Genomic DNA, 18,814 nt, shown 5'->3' on the forward strand with positions numbered 1-18,814 from the left:
ACCATTGGCCATGCCTTCAGCTACCTGGACCCAAAGCTCTGAATTCCCTCCCTAAATCTCTTTGCCTATATATATATATAAAGACAGTCTTTAAAGCCATCTATTCTGACCAACATGTCCTAATATCTCCTGATGTAAACCAGTGTCATAAATCTGTTTGATCATGTCCCTGCGAAACACCTTGAGGCATTGTATTACACTAAAGTCACAATATAAACAGAGTTACGAGTTACAATGGTGTACAATAATAGATGTTTTCAGTCTTCTAGGTTCATAGAACCAACTCAAACAGGTAGACATATGGGGTTGCCAAATGCCTAAAACTGGCCAGCTTTATCTTCTAAATGGACAGTCTGCACCATGAAACTATCTGATATTCAATGTGATTGTGAAAATGGTAAACTATCCCTTCTAATCCTCTGACCTGTAGGCAACCTTTGACCCAGCTGATCACACCATCCTTCTCCAAGACCTCTCCCCATCATCCGACTGGATAAACAAAAATTCCCCCTAATTAAGTATTGGGAAGACTGAAGGCCTTGGGCGGGATTCTCCACCCCCACGCCGAAGTGGTCACGCCGTCGTGAACGCCGTCGAGGTTCACGATGGCGCGGAACGGCCCCGGTCCCGACCGATTCAGGCCCTGACAATGGGCCAGTATCGGGGCCGCGTCATCTACACGCGACAGGCTTTGTCGCCCGCGTAAAAGCGGCGCCGCATAGATGACGCGGCTGGTGCCGCATAACGGACGTTATCCGCGCATGCGCGGGTTCGCCGGCACCAACCCGCGCATGCGTGGTTGCCATCCTCTCTAAGTCCGCCCCGCAAGAAGATGGGGGACGGATCTTGCTGGGCCGCGGAAGGAAGGAGGTCCTCCTTCAGAGAGGACGGCCCGACGATCGGTGGGCACTTTTGAAAATCGCCATTTTCGGTGTCTCCGGCAATTCTCCGGCCTGCGGCCCGCGAAACCCGACCGGGCCGTTCCCGCCGCTTGGGAGAATCGCGGGAGGGCGTCGGACCGGCGTCCCCGGAAATTTTGGCGGCCCAGGCGATTCTCCCAATCGGCGTGGGAGTGGAGAATCGCGCCCGTCAATATTGTTTTCAGTCCCTTTCCAAACTCTGTTCCCTAGCTACCGATGTCAAAAGTCTGAGATTAAACCAGTCTGGAGTCATATTTGACACTCCATAGTCACGACAAGACCATCTATTTTTACTTTCATAATGTCCCCTGTCTTTGTCCCTGTCTCAACACATCTGCTGTTCTAACCTCATTTTACCCCTAGACTTGACTATTCCAACACTGGTCTCCAACATTCTTCCCATGTATTTGAACTCATCCAAATTTCTGCTGCCCATGTCTTAATTCACACCAATCACTGCTGTGCTTACTAACTCACATTGTCTCCCGTTTAAGCAATGTATCGTAATGTTCTCCAGCTCCACAATCCTCCAAGAAATCTGTGCCTGTCTAATTCTGGCCTCTTAAATATCCCCAATTTTAATCACTCCACAATTCATTGCTGTGCCTCAAACTGCCGAACCCCGAGCTCTGGAATTCCTTCCCTAAACCTCTCCAGTTCTCTACCTTGCTTTCCTTATTTCTGACATTCCTGAAAAACTCCCTCTTTGATCAAGCTGTCAATCATGTGAAGCAATGTTGCTTTGCATAGTTCGGTGTCATCTTTTGTTCTGTAATGCTCCTGTGCAGTAACTTGGGACCTTGTTTTATGATGGTGAAGGTGCTATACAAACACAAGTTGTTGTTGTTGCTATTCTTTCTGGTGCCCTCTTCTCTTGCGTTACCCGGGATATGCTTTCTAATGTTCAACCTTGTTCCAAATTTTACATTGTGACAGTTTGGCATGTCTGGCAGAAAATGCAGGACATGTGAATAACAAGAGCAACATACGTTTGTATAATGCCTTTAGCATTAAAAAAAAACAAGGTTCCCAGGTGTTTCACAAGAGCACTAAAAAACAAAAGGTGACACTGAACCATTTGAGGAAATATTACTTTGCCTCTGGAAGAAATCATTGTGGCTTTTCAGCCCTGCTCAGATGGCCGAAGTTCTGACATTTTCTTTTCTGGATGTCATACTCAGACTGTTAGCTTTTGGCTGCTGTTGGGTAAAGGGGACAAGAGTTCTGCTTCTCCCTCAAAACACCTTTATTTTCTTTGATCACACTCCACACAAAACTCCATCTCCAACACAAGTGCCACCTGCAACCACTTCACATATTCATTGGATACTTAACATAAACTTAATATGGGTCTCTTAACCCAGTGTATTTCAAACTTTTTTTCCGGGGACCCATTTTTACCAACCAGCCAACCTTCGGGACCCAACCCTGCCGACCTTCGTGACCCACGCCGCCCACCATCGCGACCCACGCCGGCCGACCTTCGCGACCCACGCCGGCCGACCTTCGCGACCCACGCCGGCCGACCTTCACGGCCCACGCCGGCCGACTTGCGCGACCCACCATTTTCTCTTACTTTGTTTGTTGCTGACAAAAATCATGGTAATGGTGTTGGGTCCCTTTGGCCCCAATAGTCCCTTTGTCCCTCTGGCCCCCCGAGCTTGAAAAAAAAAGGCTGCAACCATATAAAAATAAATGCGGCCGCACTGCGCATGCGTGCCCGATCATCGGTGCGCATGCGCATAGTTTGTGCATGCGCACCGATGATCAGGCACGCATGCGCAGTGCGTTCGACTTTTTTAAATCTGTTCCTGTCCATTTTGAAGGCCGCTCTAGGCCGGCATTATTAAAAGCCGGCTGTTGCGGCTGTTGCGCGCGGATTTGCGCAATCAGGAGCACCGCAACGGACGGCTCCGCGACCCTCCCGACATCCGCCCGTGACCCACCCGCGGGTCGCGCCCCCGAGTTTGACAATGCCTGTCTTAACCCATCCCTAACAGTGACCACTAAATAAATGAAGAGGCCCTTGAAATTGCAAAAGCAAAAATAACTCTAAAAAGTGACATCCCAGAAAAGAAAATGTCAGCATAACTAAGTACGCCATTAAAAATTTAGTTATCTCTAGTTGATCGAGGCTTACCATTTTCATTGGTTCTTACAGTGAGAACAGTGTGTAAAAAGTCAACTTTCACATCGAATCACTGATTCGTTGTTGATTTCATCTGCAAAGATTGCAACAGAGCGCCTTGTGGAAAAGTGTTACTGACAGCAACTTCCAGATTTCGGCATTTGACTGCACATGTGCGGACACCAGAAGTTGTCAGTTTTGCACTGTAAAGATGGCAAATGCTGACAGTTCTGCCATTAGTACAACCACAAATTCTGGGCCTAAACAAAAAATGAATAAATGTTTCATGCCGGCCTATGTTTTAAGCACTGAACCCAGAAATAACTGTGGAGAAGCTAGCTCTCATACTGTATTTATCAGTTCAGACATGTCACTGTTTAGAATGTCGTCAGTATCATCACGCTACCCCAAGCATAGATCATGGCTTCAAAAAAAAGGTAACTGGTGACACCTACTGGCAAAATGCAACAATGGCATATAACATTTGCTCGCTTCAGACGAACGAAATAGATGGAATTTTATTTTGCATTGAGACTGCTAATTTGGATCAAATCAGGATTAGGCATTTTTTGTCAGGTCGACACTTAGTTTGTCAGATTAACACTTGCAGTTAACACACCAGTTTTTTAAAAAAAATTCTTTATTCTCCTCCTTTTTCGCATTTCCTCCCTAGTTTACACCCACCAACAATAAACAATAATCAGTAACAATTATGTCAATCCCCATATCAATAACAACGATCCCATCCTCCCACCAAACACAAAACATTCACCCACATATTAACGCGCACAGTCCCCCCTCCCTCCAACCCTCCCACCCACCTCCCCAACTAATGTTCGATATTATCCAGTTCTTGAGAGTGCATAATGAATAATGCCCATGAATTGTAGAACCCCTCCATCCTTCCCCTCAGTTTAAACCTAACCTTCTCAAGAGTCAAGAATTCCAACAGGTCCCCCCGCCATGCCAGGACACAGGGTGGAGAGGCTGCTCTCCATCCCAACAGGATCCGCCTTCGGGCGATCAACGAGGCGAAGGCTACAATATCTGCCTCCGCACCCGTTTCCAACTCTGGCTGGTCCGACACCCCGAATATGGCCACCCGGGGGCCCGGGTCCAGTTTCACGTGCACCACTTTAGAAATTACCCAAAAAAACCTCCTTCCAGTAATCCTCCAGCTTGGGACAGGACCAAAACATATGAACGTGATTCGCGGGGGCCCCCCTCGCAACGTTCACATACATCTTCTACTCCTTCAAAGAATCGGCTCATCCTCGCCCTCGTGAGGTGCGCTCTGTATACTACCTTCAGCTGTATCAACCCCAACCTCGCGTACGAGGTGGAGGCATTCACTCTCCGGAGCACCTCACACCAGAACCCCTCCTCCATATCCTCTCCCAACTCTTCCTCCCACTTTGCTTTGATTTCTTCCAGCGGTGCCTTCTCCTCCTCCAAAATAGCTTTGTAGACCGCTGACACTACCCCCTTCTCCAGTCCCCCTGTAGTCAGCACCTCCTCCAGCAATGTGGAGGCCGGCTCCTCCGGGAAGTTCTGTATCTCCTTTCTAGCAAAATCTCGAACCTGCATGTATCTAAACATTTCTCCCTGCTCCAGCCCATACTTCGCTTCCAGCTCCTTCAATCCTGCAAATCGACCCCTAAGAAACAAATCTTTTAGCGTCTTAATCCCCTTCTCCTCCCATTTCCGAAAATTTCCATCCCACCTCCCTGGCTCAAATCTGTGGTTACTCCGAATCGGCATTTCCCTTGACCTTGCCCCCAACCCGAAGTGTTGGCGGAACCGCCTCCAAATTCTCTATGAAGCTATTATTACCGGACTCCCTGAGTATTTCCCCGGGGCTATTGGGAGCGGCGCTATTGCTAGTGCTTTCAATCCTGACCCCCTGCACAAACTCTCCTCCATTCTGACCCACTGGGAATCAACCCCTCTTACCCAGCTCCGCACCTACCCCACATTCGCCGCCAGTAGTAATACATCAGGTTCGGAAGACGCAAACCCCCTGCCTGCCTTCCCCTCTGTAGCAGCACCTTTCTAACTCTGGCCACCTTCCCTCTCCATATGAACAACGTAATCCTTCCCTCAATCTCTCTGAAAAAAGCTTTTGGCAGGAAAATCAGCAGGCATTGAAAAATAAACAGAAATCGTGGCAACACGTTCAGTTTAACCGCCTGTACCCGACCCGCCAGTGACAGAGGGAAGGTTAACATACCAGTTACATTCCCCTGTTCGTTTCAAAGACGGTTGTTTCAAAAATATGCGACAACTACAAAATCGATATGCTGTTGATTTCAAAAGATGAGTTGGTAAAGAAGGAGCATTTCAGCTTTCATGGAACACCCCCCCACGAAGCATTTTACAACCAATGGAACACTTTTAAACTATTGCCATGATTGTTTTGCAGGATAATGGAACAGACAATGAAAGCAGAGTAAATCTCACAAACAGAAATGAATCAATGACAAGTTAAACTGCAAACGGAAAGCTCAGCTATCCTGCGGACGCTGGGAGTGCGAAATTGAAACAGAAAATGCTGGAAATACTCAGCAGGTGAGCGAAGCGTCAATGGAGAGGGAAACAATAGTTAACATTTCAGGCTGACGACCTTTTGTCAGATTGGATAACGTTAGACATGTAACAGGTACTAAGCAAGCACAGAGGCAAATGTGAAGAAGACAAAAGAGTAAGTGTGATAGGGTGGAAGGCAGGAGAGATTAAATGACAAAAGGAATGGTGTGTCAAGATAAAAGGAGATGGTAATGGGACAAGAATTAAAAGAAGTGTCTAGAGGAGCTATCAGTAACAACAGCAGAATTATTACCAGCAGAAAATGAGAGCAGTGATTATGATCTGAAATTGTTGAACTCAAGTGTTAAGGCCAGAAGATTCAAAAGATGAGAGGGCTGTTCCTCGAGCTTGCATTGAGCTTCATTGAAACAGTGTAGGGGGCTGAGCACAGAGAGATCAGAGTGGGAGTGGGATGGCGACTTACTATGATAGGCGACCAGAGGTTCAGGGTCACCCTTTTGATTTGATTTGATTTATTATCACATGTACCGAAGTACAGTGAAAAGTATTTTTCTGCGGCTGAGGGAACGTACACAGTACGTACATAGTAGACAAAAAGAATAATCAACAGAGAACATTGACAAATGATACATCGACAAACAGCGATTGGTTATAGTGCAGAACAAGGGGCCAAACAAAGCAAATGAATAGAATGCGAAATGAATAGAGATGTTTCGCAAAGTGATTTTGGTTGGGTCTCCCCACGTTGTGATCAGAAATACTGTACAGTAAGCTGAAAGAGATACACGCTTCTCACCTGCAAGGTGGGAAGGAAGGAGGTAAAAGAGCCAGGCATTGCATCTCCTATGTTCGCATGGGAAAGTTGCCATGGGAAAGGGAGAAGTTGGAGAGGTTGAGGGGTGATTGAGGAGTGGACCAGGATGTTACAAAGGAAATAGTCACTTTGGAATGATAAATGGGGAGGGGGTGAGGCAAAGGTGTATTTGAAGGTTGTAGAAATTGCGGAAGATGATCCATTGAATGTGGAGCCTTGTGGGGGGGCGGGTAGGTGAGGACAAGTCATCGGCCTAAACCATTAACTTTGGCCATGATTTTCCAGCCCTGCGGGCCTCTCAAAAGTCCATTGACTTTCAGCAGGACTGGACTATCCCGGTAGTTGATGGGACTGGAAAATCCCATCCTTTGTTTTTCTCTCCACAGATTTGTCTTCAGAGATGCTATCTAGCCTTGTGAGAGCTCCCAGCATTTTCTGTTTTTAGACCAGTCGAACTGTTTTGATGGTGTTTGTTGAGGTAGAACATTGGGTTAGCAGCTGGGCAACAGCCCTGCTTTTCCTCAACAAAGTGCCTCAGAATCCTATTCGTCCACCTGTAAGGACAGAATAAGATACCACGTCATATGATGCTCCACTCACTCAGAACTTCACTGCTATGTCAGTACACATAACATGTTCACCCTGAAGTGGACTTTTGGCCTATACTTTAAATAAAATTTCAATAAAGTGCGCAACAACTCCACAACTACAATCTTCACTAAATAAAGCCTTATCGAACATAACTCAACAAGAGTTGACTTTACCTCCTTTATCTATTTAGAACTTTTTTCTGGAGACTCACTTAAGCTAACAATACAAAGCTGATGTTACAACGCTGTGTGGATGACACAAAGAGGTTGCAAAGAGATATAGATAGATTACGCGAGCGAACATGAAGGTGGCAAGTGGAGTATAATGTGGGAGATTTGAGGTTATTCATATTGGTAATAAGATTTAAAAAGCAGATTATTATTTAAAAGGCGTGAAACTTAAGCACTGATGTTCAGAGAAACTTGAGTGTACTTGTACAAACAACACAGAATGTTAGCATACAAGTGCAGCAAGCAATTAGGAAGCTAAATGTCAAATGACCTTTGTTGCAAGGAGACTTAAGTACCAGAACATGCTATAGTTGTAAAAACAATAAGGAAAGTTGCCATAATCCCAGATGACCACAGACTGGGGGTGATTTAACCTGAGGACCACCACACCTCAGGTGAGGGCCAAGGTTGAAAAGGCTTTAATGGGAATTGAACCCATGCTGTGCTGTATCACAAACCAGCTGTCCAACCAGCTGAGCTAAACCAGCCACATGGCTTTAGTGAGACTGTGGCAGTTTTGTACTTCATTTCTAAGGAAGGCTATAATCCTGGAGATGGTACAGCAGAATTCACTCGCCTGATTTTTGGAAATGAGAGAATTGTCCTATGATTGGGCCTATACTCTCTGGAATTTAGAAAAATGAGAGGTGATCCCATTGAAATACTCAAGACTCTGAAGGGGTTTGAAAGGGTGAACTCTGAGAGGTAGCTTCCACAGCTGGGGAATTTAGAGGCGCGAATTCAGAATAAGAGCTCGATCATTTTGCTCTGAAATTAGTAGAAATGTCTTAATTCATTCAAGGGGTTGTGAATCTTTGGATTTTTTTTTAATCCCAGAGGGTTGCGGGTGCTCCATCATTGAGTGTATTCAAAGCTGGAATAGATGGATTTTTGATCTCCCAGGAAATCAAGGGATGTGGGCAGAGATAGAAAAGTGGAGTTGAGGCAGAAAATCATTCATGATCATACTGAATGGCGGAGCAGGCTCAGGAGACCATATGGTCTCTGCTGCTCCTATTTCTTAAGTTCTTATCATTAACGTTGTATTCACCAACCTTAGATTGGTAGTTATTGATCTGCAGCAAGGATCTTGTTTATGCTGCCTGATTGTGGATCAGACTCCCCAAATTAGGAGACAGTTTTGAGCATGGACATGTACCCACGTGGGCCTTGACCTCTATCCTCAGCAAGTAAATTTAAAATCTATAAGAGGGCACAGCAGGAAGAAATAGTCCGCCAGAACGTTTAAATAAACTCTAGAATATGTTCAAAGGGTCAAAAACATCCTCTGAGCACTTTTTAAATTAGGTTTCACACTACATGGTAGTTACAGTCCATATGGTATTCACCCAAAGTGAAGCCAAGTAGCTTCCTCCAGGGGTCTCACACTGCCCCCGACTCGAGTCAGGTCAGGCCCCAAGTCTGGAATTACTCTGTCACATTCATGTTGTTGTGAAGTTGAAACTGCTGGCAGTAGAACCTCACCCTTAAATTGACTATTCACTTCCTGTCAACTGCTACTTGAAGTCTCGCCAGGGGAAATTAATCCTATGAAATAAAATAAAATACACCTTTGGATTAGACAAGGAGCTAGTCAGTGAGGTGGGCGGGGGAACTGCAACAGCCACAAAGGATTAGACGTGGAGGGAAAGCAGAGTAACCATGAAAGATTACAGCTGGAGGGGTAAACACGCTAATAATATTTGGAAAGTGGAGAGCTGGTTTGCTTTTCAGCCAAGGTTCCAGCATAACTCTTCCTCAGGGTAGGTAAGGCGTGGAATTTTCTACTTCTGACAGGGGTCTGGTTATTTTTTTTCTTTCTGTAATTGCAAGATAAAGATGAAAAGAAGAGTAATAGACACCAACGTGAATTTAATTCAGAAATCTGGGCTAATCAAAATATGGAGCTTTTTTTTACAGGACAGCACTTGTGAATTTTTCAAAGTGACAAATTAACACTCCTTTTTTACCCACTGGCCGAGGCTTTCAGTTTATCAATGATAGTTCATGGTGAATATGGTTTCAGCAATCTGATTCTGACTCTGAACTCCAAACAGAAGCCAGACTGTTGGTTGGTCTCAAGTGGTGATGGAAACGCTTTAACGTGACGGCAGTTTAAAATAATCTTAAAGTTCATTGTCACAGATTGGTGTGACCTCAAACCACAATACCACCGACATTGCTCTTGCTGACATTAGCAATGCCAATGGCCAGCGTGCAGTGTGGCCTGTAGGACAAAGTCACTGCCCCCTAAATCCCTTCTGTTGGTGCAAGTAGCGCAGAGTGGGACCTGCAGTCACCCTGTCTGAAACTCGAGAGCCAGCCTGGAGTTTCCTCCTGAGCAGACTTCAGCCAGCTGGGCACCAGCTGTTTACTAGTGTCAGGAGAAGGCCTGGTGAATTTTGCGTGTCAAATCTCATTCCAACAACAAGTGCTTGCATTTATATAGTGCCCTTAAAGTAGCAGGATGTCCCAAGGCAACGTAAGGCAAAGAACATTGCCAAACAAAATTTGACATTGAACCATGTAAACAAATTAGGACAAACAACCAAACCTTAATTCAAAGAGATAGGTGTGTCTTAAAGGAGGAAAGAGAGTTGAGAAAGCTGACACAATCAGGGATCATAGAATCAACAGTGCAGAAGGAGGACATTCAGTCCATCGAGTCTGCACCGACCCTTGTAAAGAACGCCCTACTTAAACCCACACCTCCACCCTATCCCTGTAACCCAGAAACCCCACCTAATCTTTTTTACACTAAGGGGCAATTTAGCATGGCAAATCCACCTAACCCACACCCCTTTGAACTGTGGGAGGAAACTGGAGCACCCGGAGGAATCCCACGCAGACACAGGGAGAAAGTGCAAACTCCACACAGACAGCGATCCGAGGCTGGAATTGAACCCGGGTCCCAGGAGCTGTGAGGCAGCAGTGCTAGCCACTGTGCCACCGTGCCACCCATGTATAAGATATCAGAATAGAAGGAGTGTAGAGAGTTCAGACGGTTAGCAAATACAGAGGAGGTGAGAATTTGAAATTAAAGCAAAATTTTGAAAAAAGGACATTGTCCAGAAATGTTGGGCAAAATTTAATGCTCTTCCCTATAACGGGTTTGGTGGCTGGGGACATTTAACCAACCAGGAGGCTGGAGGTTCAGGACCAAAGTTCAAAGACGTTCAGTGCCTGATCAAGGGACCCAAAAGGAGGAAGAGTTGCTCAGAAACCACACCCAGCAATAACCTTCCTGCCATCACTCATCTGTGCTTGGGTTCACCGGCAATCCAGACCCTCAGGTGGGTATAGTCCCAGCAGCAGAAACGGCCTCCCTGGTATCGCTGCTGAGCAATGACTGGCTGGCAGCTCTCGTCAAGTAGGACTTCTTGATCCCAGGAAAGGCCTGACGCTGCCCAGTTAAGTGCCTGTGAGAGTATCAGAATCATTAGAATAACCAAGTTTATTTTATTTTTTTATTCATTTACGGGATGTGGGTGTCGCTGGTTAGGCCAGCATTTATTGCCCAACTCTAGTTGCCCTTCAGAAGGTGGAGGTGAGCTGCCTTCTTGAACCGCTGCACAGAGGTGTAGGTACACTCACTGTGCTGTTAGGGTGGGAGTCCCAGGATTTTGCCCCAGCGACAGTGAAGGAATGGCGATATATTTCCAAGTCAGGGTGGTAAGTGACTTGGAGGGGAACATCCAAGTGGTGTGGTTCCCAGGTATCTGCTGTTCTTGTCCTTCTTGATGATAGTGGTCATGAGTTTGCAAGGTGCTGTCTAAGGAACCTTGGTGAGTTACTGCAGTGCATCTTGTAGATGGTACACATGGCTGCCACTGTTCGTCGGTGGTGGAGGGTTTGAATGTTTGTGGAAGGAGGGACAATAAAGTGGGCTGCTTTGTCCTGAATGGTGTCAAGCTTCTTGAGTGTTGTTTGAGTTGCACTCATCCAGGCAAGTGGAGAGTATTCCATTACACTCCTGACTTGTGCCTTGTAGATGGTGGACAGGCTTTGGGAGGATCAGGAAGTGGGTTGCTCGCCTTGGATTCCTAGCCTTTGACCTGCCCTGGTAGCCACAGCATTAATGTGGCTCGTATAGTTCAGTTTCTAATCAATGGTAACCCGCAGGATGTTGATTGTGAGGGATTCAGTGATGGTAATGCCATTGAATGATAAGGAGCGATGGTTAGATCCTCTCTTGTCGGAGATGGTCATTGTCCTGCACTTGTGTGCCACGAATGTAACTTGCCACTATCAGCCCAAGCCTGGATATTGTCCAGGTCTTGTTGCATTTGGACATGGACTGCTTCATTATTAGTCAATTAGCATCATGAGGGCAGGCTGTGGTCAGGTATTGAGAGCCCCTGGGTAACCCACCAACTCCAGACTCCTGCAATATTGGGAACCATCTCACTTCAGCTCCAACTGGTAGACTTAGTGGCTTCAGTGTCAACGTGAGGATTGAGACTCACAGTATCTTAGGTTGGTTTAGTGGAACCAGGAACTGAACTGCTTTTGCCCAGTCCCATAAAAATAAAGAGGAACTTACCTTCAGGATCGTCTTCTGCCCAGTCACCAGGTGGTACTGAGAGGATTGTGCACAGCACACAATTCATTCCAAAGTGACAAAGGAGCTTTACGGTCCTTATTTGCATTTTAAATTAGCTGGAATCATGTTTGGAGAACACTGTTGGACATTGTGTTGTGAGTTTTGTAAGCATGGGCTTGTTGGGTATGGTCCACACTTTCCTGCTGCGAACAGCCAAAGGGACGTGCTGCTTGATATGATCGGCAGTTGTTGTAACGTATGGCCTCTCTGTCTGGCATCACCATAGCATGGAAATTGATATGACACATTACTGATTTGTGTGTTAGGCAGAACACCATTTTGTCTTGACGGCAGCATCCTGTTAGGGGCAAATACCACTTGTGTTGTTACTCAATAGTAGCAGTGTGAAATGGTTAGCTTCACCTGGAGCTCAAATCTTTGAGACACCTTATCCTTTCAAGGTAATCTGAGGTAGACTGGGCACTTTCAGGGCCAAATGTGGTGGCCTTGGGCCCTCCCATGAGTTTGCGCAATTGACAGTAAGCAATGATCGGATCAGGACAGCCATTATCCCACAAGGTGGCTTTGATGTGCCCTGTTTAAGCATCAACCTTACACAGTGAAGTAAATGGCCCAGGTCCTATTTATAAGGTTGCCAATAAGGACAATCATATAGCCCATGGAATCCCAATGTGTATACCGACCTGAGAGGCAGCAGTCACATCCCTCCCTACTGCAGCTGATTGCTCCCTTAGGATGTCCATTGATCTGCACTGATCTTGGTAGCAATGAGATTTTCTAACCCCTGTATAATAGACTGTAAATAGGCTATTCGGCCCATCGAGTCTGCTTCACCATTCAATGAGATCATGACTGATCTGATATGATAATCCTCAACTTTCCCTCATTATCCCGACAAGACTGATTAGATTCCTTGGCTGATTAAAAATCTGTTGTTGTCAGCTTTGAAGGTACTTTACGACCCAGCCTCTGCAGCTCTCTGCGGTAAAGGATTCCACAGATTCACATCCCTCTGAGAGAAACCAGGATGTGGCGCTGGACTGGGATGGGCACATTTCGGGGAACACTTCAGCAGCCAAGGACATTCAGCCACCGATCTTCGGGTAAACATTCTCCAAAGCGGCCTTCAAGACACATGACAACGCAGAATCGCTGAGCGGAAATTGGTGGCCAAATTCAGCACGCATGAGGACGGCCTCAGCCGGGATCTCAGGCTTATGTCACATTACATGTAACCCCTACCATACTGCCCGGGTTTGCAGAATCCTATTCTCTGTCCTGGCTTGAGACAATTCACACCTCGATTACCTGTGATTATCCCTCACTCCACTCACACTGTTTGTACCTGTAAAGACTTGTTTACCTGCAAAGACTCGCATTCCAACCGTTCTTCACATTCCAATCTGTAATTATCTTGCAATTGTGTCTCTCCTATATAGGCTGTGATTGTGAACCTGCCTCCACTTAATCTGAGGAAGGAGCAGCACTCCGAAAGTTTGTGATTTCAAATAAACCTGTTGGGCTTTAACCTGGTGTTGGGAGACTTCTTACACTAAGAAAATAAATTTCTCCTCATCTCTGACTTAAATGGGTGACTCTTTACTCTGAGATTATGCCCTCTGGTCCTAGACTCTCCCACAAGGGTAAATTACCTCTCACCATCTGTGTCGTAAAGTCCCCTGAGAATCCTATTTGTCTCAATAAGGTCACCTTTCATTCTTCTGAACTCTAATGGGAACAGGCTCAACCGACTCAACCTCTCCTCATAAGACAACCTCTCCATACCTGGGATCAACCTAGTGACCATAAGACCATAAGATGTAGGAGCAGAAGTAGGCCATACGCCCATCAAGTCCGCTCCACTGTTCATTCAGATCATGGCTGATATGATACAATCATCAATTCCACTGTACCACCTTATCGCCACAACCCTCGATTCCATTACTGACTAAAAACCTTCTCTGGGCTGCCTCCAATGCCAGTATATCTTTCCTTAGATAAGGGGATCAAAACTGTTCACAGTATTGTAGTTGTGATCTAACTAGTGCCATGTATCGTTTTAGCAAGATTTCCCTATTTTGATCCCCCATTTCATAGAACATAGACCATACAGCGCAGAAGGAGGCCATTCGGACCATCGAGTCTGCACTGACCCACTTAAGCCCTCACTTCCACCCAGTAACCCCTCCTAACCTTTTTTGGACACTAAGGGCAATTTAGCATGGCCAATCCACCTAACCTGCACGTCTTTGGACTGTGGGAGGAAACCGGAGCACCCGGAGGAAACCCACGCAGACACGGGGAGAACGTGCAGATTCCGCACAGACAGTGACCCAGCGGGGAATCGAACCTGGGACCCTGGTGCTGTGAAGCCACAGTGCTAGCCACTTGTGCTACCGTCCTTTGAAATAAACACCAACATTCCATTTGCCTTCCCAATTGCCCTCTGAACTTACATATTAGCGTTTTGTGATTTATGCACAAGGACCCCTAAAGTTCTCTGCTCCAGTTTCCTGCAGTCTTTCTCCATTTGAATCATATTCAGCTCCTTTATTCTTCCTACCAAAGCACATAACTTCACATTTTCTACATTATAGTCCATCTGCTAAGTTATTGCCCACTCATCTAATCTGTCTTTATCCTTCTGCAGATTCTCCATGTCATCCTCGCCACTTCCCTTCCCACTTATTTTTGTGTCGTCCACAATCTTGGCAATACTGCATTGACTTCCCTCATCCAAGTCATTAATACATATTGTAAGTAATTGTGGCCCTGGCAATGATCCCTGTGAGAGTCCACTAGTTACTGCTTGCCATCCTGAAAATGCCCCTCTTATCCCAACTCACTCTCTTCTATTAGTTAGCCAATCTTCTATTCATGCTAATATACTACCTCCAGCACCATGGGCACTTAGCCAATATTCAACCTCCGGTAAAGTCAGTATCAGCCAGAAAAACCAGGCTCGAAAACCAATTTTGATATTGTGGAGATATTACAGGGTCACATCTCACCTAAACCTTTGGTCTTCGCCGAGAGGTTCATGTTCATGTTCTATAAAAGTAACCGACAAGAAGGTGAATGAATCACACAGTTTGTGACTACTTTGAAGAAATAAGCTGAAAACTGTGAATTTGGAGATGTCTTGAATGACACAATTAGAGGCAGGCTAGTATGTGGGTTAAGCAGTGAAACTATCCAAAAAAGGTTGTCAACAGAAAGCAACTTAAACCTAAAGAAGGCTATAGAAGTCATGATCTCGATGGAATAAACAGCTAAGGAATCACAAAAATTAAGTTTGAGCATGAGAATCCATAAAATGTCAGCTGAGACCCAAACACAGACACAGGTTCGAAAATGTCACTGATGTGCAAAAATGTGGCCTGTAGCAGCAGACTACTGGTGAAAAGATGCAAAATGCATGAATGGGTGAAAAAAGGGGCACGTCGAATGTGCATGTTGGAGAAAAAAACAACTTACAAACAAGGGGTGGGATTCTCTGGAATCAGTTGGAGCGACTCACGCAGCTCCAGCTGCTGATACCGGCATCAAGCGGGTGCCACAGGTCTGCGATGCACGCTGCGGCCGGCGCAAATTCGAGCATGCGCGTTACGACTGCCGCGAACTCGCGCATGCGCGCTAGTTGCCCTCTCCGCACCGGCCCCGACGCAACAAGTCGGAGAGCTACAGAGGCTCAGCGCAGAGTAAAATAGGCCCCCACCAGGAGAAGCCAACCCACCGATCGGTAGACCCCGATCGCGGGCCATGCCACGGTAGAGGCTCCCCCCCCCGGGGTCGGATCCCCCCTCCCCTCCACCAGGCCGCTGCCCGCAGGATGTACGCCGAGGTCCCATCGGGTAGGACCACACGTGAACGGCACCGGCGGGACTCGGCCTATCTCGGCGACCACTCGGCCCATCGCACACGGAGAATTGCTGGGGGGGGCGTTGCGTTGAGCGTCCCCCGACCGCGCCGTGCTAACCGGGCCAGCGCCAATGGCACCGATTCTCCGGTGACAGGAGAATCGGCGGACCGGTGTCGGAGCGGCGACGCGTGAATCCCCCCCTCACCCAGCGATTATTCGCCCCGGCCAGGGGTCAGAGAACACCACCCAAGAACTATAAAAAGTAAGAACGATGTGTATCATATGGAAAACCGAACAAAGGGAAAAGATATCTGATATAAAAAGATGCAAAAAAGGACCAGAGTCACAGTCAATGAACTGTCATTGAACGTACTGACCACTGCAGGTGCAAAAAAATGTTACTGGGTTAACCCTTTACTGGATGGACAACTGGTGAAAGTGGAGGTGGACACTGGAGCAGCAGTTTCGTAGTACCAGAAACTGTCTACCAAGAGAAACTATGACATATCTCCTTAAAACCCTCAATGGTAATGCTAAAAACCTGTACTGGGGAAGTCATTCCGTTGAGGGACAGTATTGATGTAAATGGGCAGCTAAACGGACAGACCGCAGATTTGTCCCTACACGTCGTTAAAGGTAACTGCCCAGCACTAATGAGGAGAACCTGGCTGGAGAGAATCAAGCTAAACTGGGCCGATGTGAAACTCATGTCAGTGTCTCAAGCAGGTCTACCGAAGATTTTAAAGAAACGTGGCATTGTCTTTCATGGCAAACTGGGAAGCATGAAGGAAATCTCAGTCAAGTTAAAGATTTAGGACGAAAGCCAAGCAAGATGCTTAAATGCTAGGTCAGTACCGTATGCCATCAGGCCTAAGGTCGAGGCAGACTTAGAGAGGCTGGTCAAGGCGGGGGTCCTCAAACTCACTAATGTGAATGAATGGGCCAAGCAATAGTATCAGTGATGAAGAAAGATAGTTCGGTCCGCATATGTGATGACTTGAAAGTGACTATCAATCTAGTACTGTGTGCAGAGCAGTTCCCTCTGCCTTTAATTGATTATTTGGGTTGGCTAGAGGCCGGCATTTCAGTAAAGTTCACCTTGGTCAAGCTTATCTCCAGATAAATGTGGATCCAGATTCACAACACTATTTGACAATCGTGACACACAAAGGGCTATTCAGATGTAAAAGACTTCCATTTGGCATCTCGTCCGCACCTGCTTTGTTCCAGTGTGCCATGGATCAAATAATAAGCGAACTAGAGGGAGTCCAGCACTACTTAGATGATATTTTAGTCACTGGAAAGAATGAAGATGAACATCTTCCAAATTTAGATGCTACACTCCAGAGACTAAAAGATTACGGACTACGAGTATGGAAGGAAAAATGTGAATTTGTCACATCTTCTATTGAATACCTGTAGCGCACAAAGACTCCATGAGACGAATAGAGTGAAGTTGATGAGGCTTTATTAAGCGTGTCTGTTCCCCCGCAGCTCGATAGTAAACTGGCCTGCGGGGGAAGACTCCGGCTTCTTATACTCCGCCTTCAGGGCGGAGCTTGAGGTCAACGGCCAACCAGGACCCGGGATCTGTCAGCCAATGACATTAGGGCTTCCAGTCCCACATGACCCCCAATACATACTACCACATTCACCCCTTGTCAAAAATGAACCCGGCGGGGTGATGCTTCGTATGGTGGTAAGGGTTTACAGGGCTGGTCCTGGGAGGACAAAACATTCACATGGCAATACAGTATTGGACAATTTTGTCCTGTTGCAACTATTTACAGAGGGTATAGGAAGAAAAGCAAAATGTTCTTGTGAACAGTCCATATTTGTTTTACATTGACGCCACGAGTCGGTCGGGCGGTCTGGTCGTCCGTGTCGATCGCCTCGGCCCCGGCGGTGGTGGTGGTGCTTGTACCAGTGTTGTCGCCTCCAGGAGCCGTACGGTTTCAGCTTGGGCTTGATTCTTGGTCGGAGCTGAGGGGAGGGGGACCGATCCTCCTGGAAGGGGGCGGTCGCGGGGTGCGGCGGTGGCAGGAAGGGGGGGGGGTTGGGTTGATGGTGTCGGGGGGGTGTGCGTGTTGCCGGCGGGCGCCAGATCCCGCAGGGAGACCGTGTCCTGTCGGCCATCGGGGTACTCCACGTAGGCGTACTGGGGGTTCGCGTGGAGGAGGTGAACCCTTTCGACCAACGGGTCCGCCTTATGTGCCCGCACATGCTTTCGGAGCAGGATGGGTCCTGGGGCCGCCAGCCAGGTCGGCAGCGACGTTCCAGAGGAGGACATCCTAGGGAAGACAAGGAGACGCTCATGTGGCGTTTGATTAGTGCTCGTACATAATAACGACCGGATGGAATGGAGAGTGTCCGGGAGGACCTCCTGCCACCGTGAAACTGGGAGGCCCCTGGACCATAGGGCCAGTAGGACGGCCTTCCAGACCGTGCCGTTCTCCCTTTCTACTTGCCCATTCCCCCGGGGGTTGTAGCTGGTCGTCCTGCTTGAGGCTATGCCCTTGCTGAGCAGGAACTGGCGCAGCTCGTCACTCATGAAAGAGGACCCCCTGTCGCTGTGGACGTATGCGGGGTAACCGAACAGTGTGAAGATGCTGTTCAGGGCTCTAATGACTGTGGCCGCGGTCATGTCAGAACAGGGAATGGCAAAAGGGAAGCGGGAGTATTCGTCCACTACATTAAGAAAATATGCGTTGCGGTCGGTGGAGGGAGGGGCCCTTTGAAATCGAGACTGAGGCGTTCAAAGGGGCGGGAAGCCTTAATCAGGTGCGCTCCATCTGGCCTGAAAAAATGCGGCTTGCATTCCGCGCAGATGTGGCAGTCCCTTGTGACTGTACGGACCTCCTCTAAAGAGTATGGGAGATTGCGGGACTTGATGAAGTGGTAAAACCGAGTGACCCCCGGGTGGCAGAGGTCCTCGTGGAGGGTTTGGAGGCGGTTAATTTGTGCGTTGGCATATGTGCCGCGGGATAGGGCATCGGACGGCTCGTTCAGCTTTCCGGGACGATACAAAATCTCATAGTTGAAGGTGGAGAGCTCGATCCTCCACCTTAAGATCTTGTCATTTTTAATCTTGCCCCGCTGTGCATTATCGAACATGAAGGCTACCGACCGTTGGTCAGTGAGGAGAGTGAATCTCCTGC

The 18,814-nt window shown here is 47.3% G+C and overlaps 2 long non-coding RNA genes across 2 annotated transcripts in view; one reads left to right on the forward strand and one right to left on the reverse strand.

Annotated features, from left to right (window-relative positions):
- LOC140428731 (uncharacterized) overlaps window positions 1-13,272 on the forward strand; it is a 35,027-nt gene extending 21,755 nt beyond the window's left edge. Inside the window, exons 2-3 of the long non-coding RNA XR_011948842.1 lie at window positions 5,471-5,616; window positions 12,737-13,272. This is a non-coding gene — a long non-coding RNA (uncharacterized lncRNA). The remainder of the gene's footprint in view (window positions 1-5,470; window positions 5,617-12,736) is intronic.
- Window positions 1-18,814, reverse strand: part of LOC140428730 (uncharacterized) — a 46,290-nt gene that overhangs the window by 12,718 nt on the left and 14,758 nt on the right. The window lies entirely within an intron of this gene.

Source organism: Scyliorhinus torazame, chromosome 8, assembly GCF_047496885.1.
Source record: "Scyliorhinus torazame isolate Kashiwa2021f chromosome 8, sScyTor2.1, whole genome shotgun sequence".
NCBI lineage: Eukaryota > Metazoa > Chordata > Chondrichthyes > Carcharhiniformes > Scyliorhinidae > Scyliorhinus > Scyliorhinus torazame.